Here is a 9,605-nt window from a genome sequence, read left to right as displayed (position 1 = left end):
AGGAAGGGATGGATCCAGCAGCCCCAGCTGAGGAAGGGATGGATCCATTAGCCCCAGTTGGGGAAGGGATGGATCCAGCAGCCCCAGCTGGATGTGCAGCCCTGCTGAAAGCCGAGCCGTGGCCCTGGCAGTGACTGATGGCTGGGGGTGGCTCCTGCTCCTGCAGAGCTGCTGCTTTAAAAGCATTCCGGCTCCCTGGCCAATAACGGGAGGGATTTGCTGAAGCCGCTTGAGGTCCCATTTTCTCTGGAACCCATTTCCATGGCATGAATCACCGAGTGGAATGAACTCAATTAGTTCAGACAGAGGCAGGAGATAAATCAGGGTCCCATTAGGAAACCTGGAGGGTAATTTATGGCCTGGAGCAGTGCTGGCTGTCTCCCTTCTCCCTTCTCCCTTCTCTCTCCATGTGCAACCTGCTCCAGAGGCAGGCAGGGAGCAGGGTGGGATCACTGTTCTCTCTCCAGTGCTGGAGATGTTCTGCAGTCATTCAACCAGCCCTGACCAGCAGAGCCAGGTCTGGAGACAGGGAGCAGCTCCTCTGCCAGGGAGCCTCATTCACCCTCTGCTCATTCATCCATCCTGTGTCTCCTGCCAAGGGAGGCTTTGGGAGAGACCTGGAGCCTTCCAGGAAATTTGGGACGGAGTTTTCCTTGCATCTCCTGGTTGCTGGAGCCTTCCCCCAGTTCAATCTGTGTGTAGGGAATGAGCTCCTGGGGGCACCCCCCGATCCCACTGCCTGCAGTCCCAGGGGAGCTGTGGGGGGACTGGACCCCAGAGGGGCTGGGAATGCAGGGAGGGGGCTGGGAAGGACCCGATCCAGGTCACCCAGGGAGGTGGACCCGGATTTGGTGTCTCTGGGTGGCCTTTCAGGGCTGGAAGCTGCAGTGAGGGAGCTCTGTGTGAGCTCTGTGTGAGCTGAGGGTGCTCTGTGTGAGCTCTGTGTGAGCTGAGGGTGCTCCCTGTGAGCTGCAGCCGAGCCCAGGGCAGCCTGAGATGCTTTTATGAATAATGGAGCTGCTCTGCTCTCCTTCCAGTCAATGCAGAGGGACAGGAACCTTCTGGGGACAATTTATGCCTCAGAAGGGCTGAATCACTGCCCAGGGACAGAGTGGCATCTCCATCCCTTCCAAGGGATCCAAAGGCAGACGAGTGCTCGGGCACTCAAGGGGAGGATGTGCCTGTGCCCTCCCCCACCTTCCCTCCCCTGCCTGAGCCGGGTTTTCCAGGGCACAGAGGGTGCCCAAACCCTGCCCTTTGCTGCCCAACCCACAGCAAACCCCTCGGGGAGCTGGAGCCCCACACCCGAGGAGCTGGAGCCCCACACCTGAGCCCTTCCATGAGTGGTTTCCCCCAGAAAAAAGGAAGGATCCTGGGGAAAAGCAGCTCCTCCCACACTCGTTTTGCTTGGGGAAGGTTCCCGAGTGTCCCTCTGGGGGTGCAGGGCATTCCCAGCCCCCGGAGGCTCCAGCTGGGTGCTCCCAGAGGGAGCAGCTCTCTGGGTCGAGCTCCGGGGGTGGTTTTTGCCCTGGAGGTCCCTCAGTGCTGACATTTGGCTCCGAAAAGAAACCACAGGGAGCTCTTTGGGGCTGCTCCTCCTGGGAATGGGGTGAGCCGGGTGCCAGCCTGCCCTGCTCCGAGTGGGCACTGTAAAAAATACACGGATGGTGCATTTGGAGCATCAGGGATCTAATTACAGAGCATCCCACTTCCTTCCTCTGCCCATCCCTCGGGGCATCAGCTGCAGCCCAACGGCTCCAGGGAGCAGGAGATGTTGGCAGGGGAGCTGGGATGGTGTTGGGATGGCTGGGGCCTGGCATGGGGCTGCTCCAGGCTCCTCCACCCCCGATCCCTGGGATCCCAGTGGGATAACAGGGCGCTCCGCTGGGAAACAGCTTTTCCTGTGGCATCCTCTCCCTTTCCAGGAGATGTATTTAAAAAAAATAATAATAAGCAAAACTAAATCCCTGCCCTCTGCTTGAACCCACAGCCCAGGGCTCCCGGGCAGTTGGGGCCAGAGGTCTCTGCCGAGGCCGGGAATGTGATCCCGAGTGTGGGGTCCTGGCCCTGCAGGAATGGGCTGGATTATTCCACACTGTCCACTGCTGGCCCTGCCGAGGGCTGCTCTGGCCCTGCCGGTGTCCCCAGGCTCTGTCCCAGCAGCAGCAGGTTTTTGGGGTGCAGGAGGGAGAAAGGAATCCCCCCCCCCATGACACCCAGGTGAGAGCAGCAGGGAGAAGGGTCACATCCAGGGGGGCTCCATGGATTCACCAAGGAACACACGACCCTTGGAGGCCCCACAGGGACCCCAAACCCCCTCCCCACGTGGCCCCACGGCCCCCACGAGGCGCTGGCAGGCGGCAAATGGAGCAGCTCCACCCTCCACGTTTATTATCCCTCCTAAAAGCTTCATTCCAGGGCCCCGGGGAGCAAACCCAGAGCAGCTCAGACCTCTGAGGCATCATCCAGGGAAACAACCCCCGGCAGGGAGGCTCGGGAGAAGCCTGGGGGGGGAGCCGGGGGAGGGAGGGGGAAGGTCCTGTGAGGGCAGAAATTCCCTGCAGTGGGGTTTTTTGGGGGGGTTTATTGGTTATTTAGCAGCTTTTGTTGGAATCCTGTCACTGTCTGTGTGAGGAGGGACAGAGCTCCCTCGGCTCTGGTGGCTGTGGGTGTTCCCACCTGGATCAGCCCCTGGATGAGGGTGTTCCCACCTGGATCAGCCCCTGGATGTGGGTGTTCCCACCTGGATCAGCCCCTGGATGAGGGTGTTCCCACCTGGATCAGCCCCTCCTGGAGCAGTGGGGGTTGGAGCAGGGAGGGCTCAGCCCTGGTCTCTCCCCACCCTCTGCACGATCCCGGATCCCGCAGGAAAGGTCTCCCTCGAGTCCATCACTGGAGCAGCTCAGGCACGTTCCCCTGCAGGGAATCCTTCCCTGGGCATCTCCTCCAGCCGCTCCATCCCGGTTGGAATGGAATCCTGCTGCTCCCAGGCCGCATCCCTGGGAGTGATGGGCTGGGAAGAGCTGGAGGGGGGGGGTAAGGATGGAGGGAAGGTCCCCCCTGGGTGCTGCTGAGCCCCAGGGGTGCCCCAGGGGGACCCCCAGCCCCCAGAGTGGCTCCCTCAGCACTTTCCTCTCCCTTCTCCATGCCCTGAGTTCAGGATGGATCCGTCCTGCCTCCCTCCCAGTACCCACGAACTGAACACTCCAGTGCCAGCTGGGAATTTGGGCAGTTAAAGTGCTCTGAAATGGGGGTGGAGGGAGAAAGAGGCAGCAGAAAGGTTTAAACCCGGAATGGTCCCGGTGCCAGGGAATGAGAACTCTGGGAGGGAGCCATGAGGGAAGTGGTGCCTGGGGAGCCCTGGAGATGCATTTGGCACAGACAGCCCCCGGCCTTTCAGACTCTGCAGGAGTTAAAGGGAAGGGCTGGGGGCCATGGGGTGATCAGACAGGAGGGGGGGGCTCCTAAACCCCCCTGAGGGACAACCAAAGTTCCCCCCCGGGCCACCAAACCCTCCCCAGCCACCTGGATGGGCTCTTAAAGCCAGAGGGGGGACAGGTTGTGCTGGAGGGCAAAAAGAAAGGGCTGGGTAACCCCCCGTGATGCCTGAGAACCCCCCTATGCTTGGGACCCCCCCCCAATTCCTGGGATACCCCCAATGTCAGTGACCCCCTCCCAGTGCCTGGGAACCCTCCAAATTCCTGGGAACCCCCAAATTCCTGGGAACCCCCCAATCCCTGTGATGCCCCAATGCCAGCAAACCCCCCCAAACTCTGTGACCCCCCCCAGCCCTGTGACCCCCCTATTCCTGCACCCCCTCCTCCCCCCGTTCCTGCTCCCCCGTTCCCTCTTCCAGCTGCCGATTCCCGATTCCCACTGTTCCCAGGGCAGGGACCCCTCAGTCCGTGTCCCCCCCCCCCGAGGGCTCTGCCCGGGGACAAAAGGCAGCAGGGCCTGACCCCGCCGGCGGTCGGGACGGGCCCTTCCCACAAAGCCCTGGATTGTTCCCCCCCCTCCCCAGCTCCTGCCTCCTCCCCTGGCTCCTCTCCTGCCTCCTCCCAGACACTGGGAAGCGGGGGGAGGCTTTTCCAGGGATAGCATCGCTCAGCCTGGACTGTCCCTGGGTTTGGGATGAGGATGGTTCTGCTCATTTTGGGGGGCCCATCCCATATTCGGGATGAGCCGAGCTGGACAGGGACAGGAGCAGGAACAGGGACAAGGTCAAGGGCGAGGGATGGGAACGTGCCCAGCGCCCGGAGGGGACTCGGTGCTTCGCCAGGAGCCGATATCGATCCCACGGCTTGGAACGGGGGGGGGGGGGGGGGGGGGGGCCCCGCCGGGGCCACCCGGACGTGAACGAGCACCTGGGACTAATTGCACTAAATAAATGAGCAATTACGGCCCTTACAGGAAGGCTAAAACATCCCAGACCTCTCCCTGACCCGCTCGCGGTTCCCCTGGAAACGGGGATGCTCCCGGCTGTTCCCGGTGGGATGGGGGGACAGCGGAGCCCCCCCGGGGGCGGAAGGGCCGCGGGGCCTCGGGCTGTGGCCACTGGGGCAGCTGCTGGCGGCGACGGGACACTGAGGTGCCATTGTCCGGGGCCGGGAGAGGGCAGGATTTATCCCGGGAGCGGGCAGGATGTATCTCAGGAGAGGACAGGATTTATCCCAGGAGTGATAAATCCAGTCCTCTGGATAAGTTCAGATCCCAGCTCGGGGCTGGGGGCTGTGCTGGTCTCAGCCGGTGCACCCCCGAGACCCAACCCCCAGGAGAGTTTCTCCCCCCTGTGGGAGTCCCAGCAGCAAAGCCCCCCCCTGGAATCCCGGCCCCACCACCCCAAAATTGGGAATTTTGCTCTATTTTTCCCCCTGCAAACGAGGCAGAGGCTGTTCCTGCCCTTCCAGCAAGTGCAGTGGCACAGAAATCTGCAGCTGCCCCCGGCTCCACGGGGACCCCTGGCCTTCCCAGACCCCCAAACTCCACCATTCCAGGGTGAATTCCCCCCTTTCGAGGCCGTGCCACGGTTTCACCCTCCCGTGCCACCGTTCCGGCACAGGCTGGGCTCCTTCCAGAGCTTCCTGGAACGCAGCCGCTCGCATGGAAATGCTTTTAGAGCCCCCCGGGCACGGGGGGAGCGGGGCTGGAGCAGCCAGACATGAATCCAACGTCACCGGCACATGGAGACATCGATCCCCGGCTCAGCGCCCACCCCGGAGCACCCACCGCCCTCGGGGGGGCTGGGGAGCCACGGACGCCGAGGGAAGGGGGGCCCGGGAGAGGGGGAAACGCCCGGGGAAGGGGAGGGTGGGCCGGCTGCGATTTTGGGGACGGCGGGACCCCCCCAGAGCCGGGGGTGAGGAGGGGCTCGGCGGAGAATTCAGCCACGGGGGTCCCTGGGTGGGCACGGCCGGGGGTGGGGATGCTAATGAGCGTTAATGAGTTAATGAGCGGGACAGTCCGGCCCCATCACTCGCGGGGGTTCTGGGACGGGCGGGGGGCGGTGGAGATGCAGCAGCACCAGCGCACGAACCTCAGGCACGTGCTCAGCTCTCGGCGCCCCGAAAAATCGTAATTTAATTTGTCGTAAATTAATTTAAGGCTGAATTTTCTGCAGCGCTGCAGATCCTCGGCCGAGGAGGAGCTGACGGGGCAGTTTCTGGCCGTGCCCGGGGCTCGGGCTGGGGGTCAGCGCTGGGGGGAGGGGGGATTGGGGGGGTCACCCCCTCCGGGAGGGGCTTTTCCTGCCCTGCAGACCCCCCCCCTTTTCTCCTCCCCACCGCCCTCCTACAGACACTAAATGAGCAGCCAGTTTGCCGGAGGGAAATGAAAGGATCCGCAATTCCAAAGGCGGTGGCCGCAACCAGAGCGGGTCAGCGGGTCGCGTGTTAATTTGTGATGATTCATTAAGTCATTAACTCCCTTTTAATTGCAGCCCCGTTATGGCGATGCCGTTTTACCTGTGCGGAGAAAACAGGAGCGTTGGGAGGGTGGGAGAGAACCCCCCTCCCCCTTGGAGGTGTCCCCAGATCCCCACGGGGGTCGTGTTTTGATGCCCAGACACCCCCCCAGCCCCTTCCCTCTGCAAATTTGGGATGGGCAAAGGGGAACTGGGAAGGAAATGGGCAAAGGGGAACTGGGAGGAGGATGGGGAGCAGGCAGAGGGTGCGTGGGACATAAAGGGCCAGTGGGTTTATGGGGGGGCTGAGGTTTTCCCTGGCCCAGCCCGGGTTTCCTTGGCGCTGCTGGATGACAATTCCCAGCCCTCGCAGCCTTCCCGGGCCTTAATGCAGCCGGTTCCAGCTGCCCGCTCGCTTCCACGGAGGAGGGAACGTTGTTAAGGGGCGACAACCACCGAGGAGAAGCGGGAAACCCCCGCCCTGGAGCTGCTGGAATGCCGGGAAGCAGCCGGGATGCTCCAATTCCAGCTCTGGAGCTGCACTCGGGGCCCCACCCCAGATTATTCCCTGATGGGATTAGGGATAATCCTGGTTTTCTCTAAACCCTCCAGGATTTTCCATCCCCAAATCCAAACCCGGGGTCCCAGCCCTCCTTGCCGGTGGGTTTTTGCTCCTCGGGGGTGAGTCAGGTGAAGCCAGAATGAAAGACAGGCTCAATTTTAAAGCAGATTAATTAAGCTGCATTACTGGCCTGTGTGGACAGAGTTCAGAATGAAAACAGCCCCTAATTCGATTTCTCTGACTTGCAAATCGCGGCAGGGAACTGGGCTGAAATCACATTAGGGCCGTTTCCACTCTGAACCGTGTCCTCGCAGGGCTTTAATGCAGTTTAACTAATTCAATTGGGACGCTCGTTGAGGCTTAACCGGGTTTGGGGCCGGGGGCAGGGCCGGGACCCCCGGGCAGGGCCGGCTGGGTGGGAACGGGGAACCCACCGCACGGCTTTTTGGGCTGGAAAAACCTCCTTTCCAGCGCGGGCTGGGGCGGGGCCGATCCCGCATCCCCCTGGATCTTCCCGGTGCCCGGGGGCGCTTGGATGCTCCGCGCTTGGCGCTTCGGGGCCGTGGATTGTCCGGGGGCAGCGCTGGCGGGGCCGAGGGAGGGAGAAGAGGAGGGTTTTTGTTCGGCCGGGCAGGGCTGGCCGAGCACAATGAGCCGCTTCTTGCCGCGGTTCCTGGGCCCCGGGCAGGAATGTCCCCCAAAATGTCCCCCAAAAACGGGGGGCAGCCTCGGGGAGAGAGGCAAGGGAGGGGTGCAGCTCCTGCCACTGCCACCAGCGGGGTCCCAGCACTGGTTTGGGGGTCACCTTCACTGCTGTCACCAAAAATGGGGTCCCAGTGCTATTTTGGGGTGCAGCTCCACAGCCATCACTGACAGGGAGGTCCCAGCACTATTTCAGGATTCAGTTCCCTGCCATAACCAGGAGTGGGGGCTCAGCCCTGTTTTGGGGTCCACCTTCACTGACAGTGGGGTCCCAGCCCAGCCCTGTTTTGGGGTGCCCCTCCATGGCCCCCCTCAGCCCCTTCCCAAGGGCCCAGGACACTCCTGGCTGCTCCAGCCCCTCGTCTCCATCCCAAACCCCACAGGTCACGAGCCCTTGTGCCACATCCCCCAGCCCACAGAGCCCGGGATGGGCTCTCTGGATGTCGGGGGGACACAGTGGGACCCCCCAGGCCCCCCCAGCCCGTGTCAGCAGCGTCACCCCGGGCTGAATCACCCTGCAGACATTCCCAGCACAAAGGCCCCATTTTCCTCCCGCTCCCTGGTGAGGGTGTCACCGGCTCCGACCCGGCGGCTCCCACAGCTCCCATCCCAAAACCTGGGCCCTGGACCAAAAATCCCCATTGCCACGAGCCTTTTTCCCTGTTCTGCATGAATGGGAACCTCTCATTTTCCATGGAAAGGGGAAGGGAAGGGGCTGCACAGACCTGGCAGCGAGAGTGAGATGCAGAAGCACGGGGTGGTGACGGGCAAATCCCTGTCCCCTCAGCTCCCTAAATCCCAAATTTAACAGCTGAGTTTGGTGTCAGAAAGGGAATAAATCCCTGGGCGTTCGTGGCTGTGGCTTTGTCACCAATTAGGATGTTTTTATTGGATCAGAGGCAAGGAGATAAAAACCTCCCGGGGCAAAGTCATCCCTGGGGGAAAAGCCCTGGAGGGGATCCGCTGGGATGGGTGGGATGTGGGGGCTGGTCCTGCCAGCTGGGCTGAGGCAGAGCTGGATGTTCCCTGGGGTGTCCCTGGAGGGAGGCACGTGGGTGTGGGAGCACCCAAAATCCAGCTGAACCCTTCCCACCTCCCAGGGTTTCCAGGATTTGGCTCCCAAACCCCTTGGGGTGTTGGAGTGATGATCCCAAGCAGGGTCAGGATCTGCTCAGAGCAGCTTTTAGGGCTGGGCCGTGGCTCCCTGGGCCCCCCATTCCAGCTGGGCTTTGGGGGGTCCCTGGCAGCTCCAGCCACATCCCAACCCCTTCCCCTCAGCCCCATCCTCCTCAGCAGCCACTTCCCAGCTTTGGGGGGCTCACAAGGAGGGTTGCAAAAAACAGGCCGGGGCTTCCAGTGCACATCTGTGTGCACAGCTGGGCTGGGGACCCGGGGGGACCCCCAAGGGCCAGAGGGGACCCGGGAAGGGTGACATTCCCGGGCAGGAGCTGCTCCAGCACGGCCACCCCGGGGTTGGAGGCACGGGGGGCATCAGCAGGGACCTGCCCTCGCTTTTGGGGTCCCCACCTGTCACCCCACTGCCAGGGCAGCACGGGAGCCTCCAGCCCTGGAATGCTGAGCCTCAGCCTCGCCCCATGGAGCAGAGTGGGGGAAGGACTCCCTGAGCTCACAGGAGGAACAGGGGACTCCCTGACAATTCCTGGGATCCTCTGGGCCCTAAAGGAGGGGGTTCAGCTCTGTTGTCATCCCAAAATGCTGCCGAGCTGTTGTCATCCCAAAATGCCCCCGTGCCCAGCGGTGTCGCATCCGAGGGAAACGCTCTCCGGGCAGAGGGTTGGTGGGTTTTTCCCTTCCCTCTCTTTTTTCCTTTTTCTCCGAAGGGAGAGCGCTGCTTCCCTCTAGCGGCATCGGGGGCGCCGATTCCCAGGGAGCGGGAATAAGGGGCCTTTGTCTGCAGGGGCGAGATGATTTGGGGTGTGGAGCATCTCTGTGATGAAGAGAGACTGCGGGAGCCGAGCCTGGTTAGTCTGGAGCGGAGAAGGCTGAGAGGAGATCTCATCAATCCATAGAAATATCTCCCAAGGGCTGCCAGGGTGGTGCCAGACTCTGCCCAGTGGTGCCCAGGGACAGGACAAGCACAAACTAAAACACCACAAGGGCCACCTCAACTTGAGGAAGGACTTTCTCCATGGACCTGGCAGAGCACTGGGACGGGGGAGGCTCTGGAGTCTCCCTCTCTGGAGACATCCCAAACACACTTGGATGAGCCCCTGTGTCACCTGCTCCAGGTGACCTTGTCCTGGATGATCTCCACAGGCCCCTCCAACCCCAGCTCTTCTGGGATTCTGGGATTTACGGGACCAAAGGAAGAGCCCTTTGACCTGTTCTTCAGTTAAAGAGTCACAACAAACCAGTCCCGACTGTGCCAACCCGGGACAGGTGGGATCTGCACAGAATCCCAGAGGGGCTGGGGTTGGAAGG

General features: G+C 62.1%; 1 protein-coding gene across 1 annotated transcript in view; it reads left to right on the top strand.

Annotated features, from left to right (window-relative positions):
• The window catches only part of PHB (prohibitin), a 24,192-nt gene that overhangs the window by 9,891 nt on the left and 4,696 nt on the right, over positions 1 to 9,605 (top strand). The gene's annotated exons all lie outside the window — the stretch shown is intronic.

This window comes from Corapipo altera, unplaced genomic scaffold, assembly GCF_003945725.1.
Source record: "Corapipo altera isolate COAL_440 unplaced genomic scaffold, ASM394572v1 226, whole genome shotgun sequence".
Taxonomy (NCBI): domain Eukaryota; kingdom Metazoa; phylum Chordata; class Aves; order Passeriformes; family Pipridae; genus Corapipo; species Corapipo altera.
Note: the sequence above shows the minus strand (reverse complement) of the source record. Positions and strands in the feature narration are given on the sequence as shown.